This window comes from Podarcis liolepis (assembly GCF_965112155.1).
Source record: "Podarcis liolepis genome assembly, chromosome: 14".
NCBI lineage: Eukaryota > Metazoa > Chordata > Lepidosauria > Squamata > Lacertidae > Podarcis > Podarcis liolepis.
In genome coordinates, this window is record NC_139569.1 from 36,542,496 (window position 1) to 36,550,622 (window position 8,127).

The 8,127-nt window shown below is 45.4% G+C and overlaps 1 long non-coding RNA gene across 2 annotated transcripts in view; it reads left to right on the plus strand.

The window, feature by feature from the left end:
- LOC310693410 overlaps window positions 1-7,609 on the plus strand; it is a 93,429-nt gene extending 85,820 nt beyond the window's left edge. For both annotated transcript variants that reach the window (XR_014519140.1, XR_014519141.1), the window contains exon 5: window positions 4,740-7,609. This is a non-coding gene — a long non-coding RNA (uncharacterized lncRNA). The remainder of the gene's footprint in view (window positions 1-4,739) is intronic.
- Window positions 7,610-8,127: the final 518 nt, after the last annotated feature.

Sequence of the window (8,127 nt, forward strand, 5' to 3'; positions counted from 1 at the left end):
TTCTCTGTCCAGCCCTCAGAGCTCTCCTCAGGCTACGCCCCTCTCTGGACTTGTTTCACAATCTCGAGTGCTTTTGCCTGCTTGGAATGTGCCTTTGAACGCCGGCAATGCCTCTTGCTCGACTGTGCGGTTGTCAGAGCGGGATCTGTGAGTGTTCATAGAAAGCAGCCTATTGTACAATGTACACTCACTTTTGCGTCTGATGCCACCCATCACTAGCACATCGGCCCTGGAAAGTTGTCCACAAAGAAATGTGTCCCTCGGGCTGAAAAGTGTCCCACTTGTTCCCACTTGTTCATCTGGTCTCAGGGCCGGCCCTACCATTAGGTAACTGCCTTGGGCAGAGGATGCTGGAGGGCGGGGAGTCATGGTCAAGTGATGGAAGACAACCTGCTCTGCACCGCTTAAGCTAGTCAGGTTCCCTCTGCACTATGATTTCATCCTCGAACCCTACCCACCCCACCTGCAATATGAAGATTACACGTAGTACTGGTCTACCGTACAGGACTGAGAAGTGTTCTGGGCACTAGGGGTGTGCTTTGTAATTCCTTTGTGTGTGTTTTTTGCTGTGAGTTGCCCAGGATATGATGGGTTAATATGTGGCCCCTTTCCCAGCTTCTTCCCTCCATGCTGCTGCTGCCACCACCACCATCACTGTCTCACCTCCTCCTTCTTCTGTATGCAGCAGGCAAGCCTTCAGCCTGGGTTCCTGCCCTGAGCTGTGTTGCTAGGGAGCCGCCAGCCTAGGCTGAGCTATGCAAGGGAACAGCCTGGCCTGTCAAAGTGTCTGAGATAAACCATAGGCCAGACTCTCTACAGCTGGGTTCAGGCATGCCTCAGCTCTTGTCTGGGGCCTGGGAATGGCCTGGGTCTGTGAGGTTCAAGGGCAAACTTGCTATTCATTAGTTGGGGGTCCTTGACATTCCCACTCTGTCTCTCTCTCTGTCTCCTCTTTCTCTTATTGCAGTGTTTGTGTGTTTTCTCTTCCCTCCCCCTCCCCAACTCCTATCCTCCTTTTGATGCATTCCTGGGTGCCACTGCTGAAGCTACTCCCCCCCTTCTCTGTAACCCCCCCATCCTCTCCCATGCATAGCCCTCCCCAGGAGACAAGGGAGGGATGGAGAACAATGGTCCAAGTGAGCCTATTCAGAGGAGGAGGCCCAGACGGACTTGGCTGTCTACCTCCTTTGCCTGCCTGCGTCCCTTGAAGTTTGCTCTCCGCGCCCCATATTTGTGGCTTCTCATCTGAACCCCCTTCCTGTTTTTGCGAGTGCATCTGCAGGGGAGAGATTAGGGGGCTCAATTGACTTTGGATTTCAGATCATTGATGTCCTTATTATCTTGATATTTGCAGGAAATTGTAATTTGAGATAAGGAAATGTCAGCTGCGTGTTCTCTCCCCCCCTCCACCCGTTTCCTCTGTCTGCAAAGAACCCCCCACCCCACAAAGCACAGGCAAAGTTCTTGCTTAAAGAAAAATGTAAATGATTGCCTTAAGAGGAGCTTCAACTCAGCGCAAGTGAAAGAGCTGGCAAAAATCTTGTGTGTACACACACACACACACACACACACACACACAGCTCCAGTAACCACGGGAAAAACATGCTGCGTAGGCAGAACTCTGAAGCTCCCCTACTTTCCCTCTCTGAATGGAATATTTCTTACCTTTTTAGCATCTGAGTCTCCCTGTAATTATCCAAGACAAACAGCATGTGCAATTGGTTTAAAATGATATTTTCCCCCCACCCCAGGCCCCTGGAGCAGAATGGAGGTGTAATTGTGCTAAGGAGTTAGCAGGGGGAGAATATGGCTTTTTTTTTTTTTTTTTGGTCACGTTTTGAGTTGGAGGTCTTCAGCCAGGGAAAGGGTATGAAAAGCCTTGATTTGCATAAATAGCATGTGTCTCTACAAAAGAGAGAGAGGGGTGGGAGCAAGAAGAGAAGAAAGAAAGAAAGATATCAGGGGCTTGCAAAATTCAATTGAGACTGGAGAGGGAGGGGGGGGCAGAAAGGAGGGTGGAAAAAATTGACAGTGAAAGGGGTTTTGCTAAGTAATACCCTGGCGAGATTAAATTGTCCAGAAAGTTTCTCCCCGTGTGCTGATGAAATGGTTGATGGGGTGAGGCGAAGGAGGAGGGACGGAATCCCTCCTTTCCAAAGGGCATGAATAGAAAATTTGGCAAAGGGAAGGAATCCGATTAAGCAGAAAAATCCCTGACATTTTATTTATGATGAATGTGTGTGTGCGTGCGTGTGCACCTTTTGGTCAAAACCTCACACTTCCAGTTTGGTGTGGTGTTAGTCTCCAAGTCCCAACAGAACCACCAGCTTTCTCAGTGGCTGTGTAACAATAACAATAACAGCCATCTGATGAGCAGGAGCAGAATTTGTTCAGGGCCTCGGAAGAGAGGCAATGGGTGAGTTATTGCAGTGATTTACTCCAAAGCAAAAGACAGGTTTATCTGAACACACCCATCCCATCTCAGAGAGATTATCCTTGGGCAAAGGTGGAGATTGCACCTGTGTTTTGACACTGTTGCAGGGTGATCACACAACAACGGACTTTCGGTTGGATAATTGTGGTTTCGGCATCTCCCCAGCCCTAGTCAACCATCAAGAAAACATGGAATAAAACACACACCCAGCATTGTTATTTTTTGCAAGGGACCTTGGGCTGCCTTTGCAAAAGCAGAAATTAAAAGAGAGCAGGGTCTCTCTATTGAGTCGCTAGTCTCGCCTTTATTTATCCGAGGCACAAATGTGCAAACTTTGGGATAGCAGATGGCAGAGCCTCTTCTCCCACGGACGGGGTTGGTGCCTGGGTGTCTGTGTGTCTCCTGCCAATTAGTGGCTCCCTCTCTTTGATTTACACAGTAGAGGAACCCCCCACACTCCTTGCTCACGAGGCAGAGAAGGAGCAGGTGCTCCTCTCATCAATTTGGCATTGGTTCACTCCGCCGACATCGCTTGAACCCTGGGATGGGAACTCCAGAGCAGCTGCTCCTCTGGCAGGCTGCTGCAGAATCAGCTTTACTTGGTTATCGCATCCTGTGCTAAGAGCTGGTGTGCCAGTTTTATCATAGAGGCTGCTTCCTTGGGGCAAGTGGGGTGCTGCCCCGTCAACCTCACTTGTGCCCTTAGCCAGCCCCTCACCTTGGCTGCCTTCTTACTTCCACGTAGTCCAGGGGGTGGCACTGCCTGTCATCTTCCTCCACCTTAGTCTCAGTGTTGTAGAACTCAGCAGGAAAGAGGATGGGGGCAAGACTAGAATGCCTGTCATTGGCTCTCTGGCGCCACCTACTGTTAGCCTCCCTGCCTTCTGCTCTACCGTTCTCAACCAGCACTAGCCACCACTGGATTTATGGCTTCTCTCAAGGAATCCTAAGGATTGTAGTAGTGAGCATGCTTGGGAATTCTCCCTTGGTTATCTCTAGCCACCCACTTTTGTTGTTGTTCAGTCATTTAGTCATGCCCGACTCTTCATGACCCCATGGACCAGAGCACACCAGACACTCCTGTCTTCCACTGCCTCCCCCACTTTGGTCAAACTCATGCTGGTAGCTTTGAGAACACTATCCAACCATCTCCTCCTCTGTCATCCCCTTCTCCTTGTGCCCTCCATCTTTCCCAACATCAAGGTCTTTTCTAGGGAGTCTTCTCTTCTCATGAGGTGGCCAAAGTATTGGAGTCGCAGCTTCAGGGTCTGTCCTTCCAGTGAGCACTCAGGGCTGATTTCCTTAATAATGGATAGGTTTGATCTTCTTGTAGTCCATGGGACTCTCAAGAGTGTCCTCCAGCACCATCTTTCAAAAGCATCAATTCTTTGGTGATCAGCCTTCTTTATGGTCCAGCTCTCACTTCCATACATCACTACTGGGAAAACCATAGCTTTAACTATAAACCACAGTTCCTGGAGGCAGGGCGTCTTAAACCAGTTTGTGTCTGTAGTATGTATAAATCTGCCCTTGCAGTGATTTGAGCTCCAAGGCAAAACCAGCACAATTCCCCCCCCCCCGACAATAGACCGATATGAGTGGCTTATTTTCAAGGACACAATACTCAGAGCTCACTCAGCGAACCCGTGGCAGCATATGAGGCTTACTTTATCAAAGTACTGGACTGATCTTCTTCACCTTTAAAGCTTTATTGTGAAAAAATGTATACAAAAGGCCAAAAGGGAATCTACAGCTGTCATCTGTATGCTATTATCCATATTCTAACAATTTTAGGAATTGGGAGATCAACTGATGACTTAGGGGATATTGTTGTAAACTCATGTTTATATATACATGTTTATTTCACATGCAGTTTTGGTTGTCTGCTCATAAATCATTTTTATACAATTTTCATTGGATCTGAGTTCCTTTGACATTGTCTGTCTTCTTTTGCATAATTGGAGACCCTCTCATTTGTTTTGGTTGGATAGGAATCAAACATTCCTTTTTAATCGGGTCTTTGGCTTTTAACTACGGGTTTTTTTGCGTGGGTGGGGTGTTTTAATGTTGGGGTTTTTAAAAGCTATGTATGTGGTTGCTTTTTGCTTAAAATATTGTAAGTTGCTTCGAGGTGCCATAGCTAAAACAACAACTAATAAAGATAACAATAACAATAATAGCAATAATCTACACTGAAAAATTTGCCATGGACTAGAGTGATCTGGGCAATTTATTGTGTTGAATTGTGGTTTCAGAAGAGGCTATTTGAACCAAATGAACAACTATTATTTTCTTGTTTTTGTAGATTATTATGATGGGGAATTTCAAGAACTTGGAAAACGTTGATTTTTTGGTCACGTTTACTACGGATGAAGGCATGCCACTTTTCCTGATTCACATGGACCTGATTTTCAAGCCATCTTTCTTCAGGATACCCTACACAGCAAGAACTTTCTTGGGACTCTAGGCTTTGAATTTTTGGATTGTCTAATGAGACAGGGAAACTGGGCCAGAAAAGCCCGTCTCTGGACATGGAAATTGGACAGTATTGGGTCTCCATCTTTCTAGGGTCTGCCATGCTTTGCTGATTTGGATCACACATGGAAACCAAGAGCAGCTCTGTATAGCTAAGATACTGAAGGAGGAGGAGGAAAACAACCATGGCAAAGAAGCAAATGTCTGAACTGTGAACTTTCTTATCTGTAGTCATTGATGTCATTAAGAGGGATGTGATATCATTGATATGGCTTGTGACTCAATGGAGATAGACAGCTGGGGGACCTGAGCTGATTGTTGGGGGCTGATTTCACCTAGGATCACTTAACCTTTTTGGCACAGGCATCAGAAAATGACCAGGCCAGTAGCTTTTCAAAATTATACCTATTAGAGACATGTATTTTCCACTTTGACTTGTCTACACCATATTGAGTAAGTTCTTGGGTGAAAACTCAGGTGACACATGACACTATTCATGCCTGTTAAACATCAGTGTAGCTTCTAAAGTGTGTTCTTTCACCAAGGAGTTCCCCCATGGCTCCAGATTTCAAGGGAAGATCATTGATTGGGGAAGCTTGCCTGCTGTTCCTGATCTTAATTCAGAAACCTAGGATTCCCTAGGACCTGGGACTGGGTCTCACACCTGCCTGCAAGAGTACTGCAGTACTCAGCATGAATTGCAGCTTCTAGGTCAAGCACAAGGGAAGCCCCACGTAGAGAGCATTGCAAGTAATCCAGTTTTGATGTTTTGGTTGGGCTCCACAACATGACAACACATGGCAGCAACATTGCAGGTATGCTCTGAAGTAGAGTCTGGATCTGGTCTGTGCCTAAATGGGTGACTTCCTGGGAACAATATAGACTCTGTGATGGAAGAAAAGCAGGCTATAAATGTAAGAAATCTAATAGAATTTTATCACAAATTATGCGTGTACAAATTCATTTTGTCTCACATGTGTACATTTCTAATCCTATTTTAGCCTAAAGTATCTGTTTCTAATGCATGGTTGAGGGGGAGGCAAGCCAAGAACAGTCTCTCAGAATTTGGAGAATCCAAAATTTGAAAGATAATTATCTTTAAGTTCCAATTCTCCACATTAAGTCTGGGAAGCGCAGATCAGTTCTTTTAGCTTCAGAACTGACAAAACAAATTCCTCAGGCATCTCTAGTGCAGAACAGTAGGTCACTGCAGTTTAATTTTAACACAAAGGACAATGACAGTGTGGTGTAGCTGTTGGAGTGTTGGATTAGGAATGGGAAGACCAGGGTTCAAATCACTGTGTGATTTTGGGCCTTTTCATCTGAATCTACCTCACAGGGTTGTTGTGAGGACAATAGGAGGGGAAGTATGCATACCATTCAGTGGGTCTTGATTTTGAGTAGATGGTATAGGGTTGTGTGATAAGTCCCATGTCATTTAATGCCACGTTCTCTATGTGCTCCATTTGACATCTGAGGTGCTGGCTAGGATTGCAGGGGTTTGCTTTGAAAATAGCATGTCCCTACGTATTATATATTGTATTTTATCAATGTTAACTGCCACATGCGTAACTGATTAGTTGGGTGGTCATGTGAAAAAGAGAATGGTGCTCCTGTACCTTTATTAGTTGATTCCAGCAGGTGTGGGTTCTTGTCATGCTCCTATTAAAGGTGCAAGAGCCCATTCCTCCCGCACTGCTCTTGGCTGCCCTAGGTATAAACACACTGATCTTGTATGGCATAGCAGGTAACAACACAATTTTCTTTTTTAAATGGGGCTTACTTCCAGGTAGGTGGGTACAGGATGCACTGGAAACAATGGGAGTGTGCTTCTGAGTACACCTGTGTAGGATTGCATTGTGAACTATGAACCAGAAGGGTGCCCAAGCTTCTGCTATGAACCTTACAGAAGTCACTCAGTCTCATCCTCTGATCCCTTTTGCAATGTGGGGATAGCATAAGACTTACCTTAGGGCATCCGTTTCCAACCTTGTGCCCTCCCAGCTTTGTTGGACTGCAACTCCCATTGGCCCCAACCAGGGCAGCTGTTGTCTGGTTGGGAGTGATGAGAGTTGCAGACCAAAACAGCTGGTTGGAGAAGTCTCACATACAGGATGGTTGTAAAGATTATAGCAGGCATTCCCAAACTTGGCCCTCCAGCTGTTTTTGGACTACAATTCCCATCATCCCTGACCACTGGTCCTGTTAGCTAGGGATGATGGGAGTTGTAGTCCCAAAACAACTGGAGGGCCGAGTTTGGGGATGCCTGGATTATAGCAAATGTGAAGCATTTCCAACACTCTATAAATGCTGAAGTATAAAATGCTAGAGTTGCAATCCTGTATCCACTTAGCTGGAGGCAATGTGAGTAGATATGTATAGGACTGTGTCGTCATTGGCCAGATCTGCGCTGGGTTGATTTCAAATCTTGTCATTTGGATGTTTCTCTTTTCCAACACGCTTTTGATGTTTCTGCCATTTAGAGTCTTATTTTGCCTTGGTTCCCTATTGGCTATCAATTCTGTGGTTTTATTGCTGCCTTGCCCCTTGTTGCAATGTGTTTTTATATTTCATTGTTGGGGGGTTGTTGTTGTTGCTTTTTACATTGTTTATCACTGCCATTAGCACAAAAACAAAACCCAATACCTCTCTGTAATCCAATTCCTTATTATTATTGTTGTTGTTTATTAAAGTTCAATCATTGTGACAATAAATCATTTTGATGGTTTCACAAACAATCTCTCTGCGTGTTTTTGCTGTGGCTGAACAACAGGGCAGATGGAATGCAGATGTTCACATTTTTTGATGTCCTTGGTAGCCAGCCATTATATTTGGTTGCCACCCAGTTAGGGTGGTATTTTAGAGAGGAGTCCACTTCCCCTTCAGAATGACCAGGCCTCCTGTCCCCCAACAACAAGGCTGGCAAATGCAGTTCTTTGTAAACATGCATGTAGGATCAAAATAACAATGATCTTAATTTTCACATATATGTTTATGCACGGGCATAGCCAGGGAGGGGGGGCAGCTGCCCCCTATATCAAGTAAATACATAAAGACACTTAACTGAAAGTAGAAATTGCAGAAATATTTTGACAGATTTTTCTGAGCACTTGGGGGTCAAAAGAAAGCAATTTAAAGCAGTTATTGTTGAAACATTTCATTTGGAATCTGCTAGACAGAGCCAGACAGAGAATGATGACAGGTGGGTGTCCTCTTTC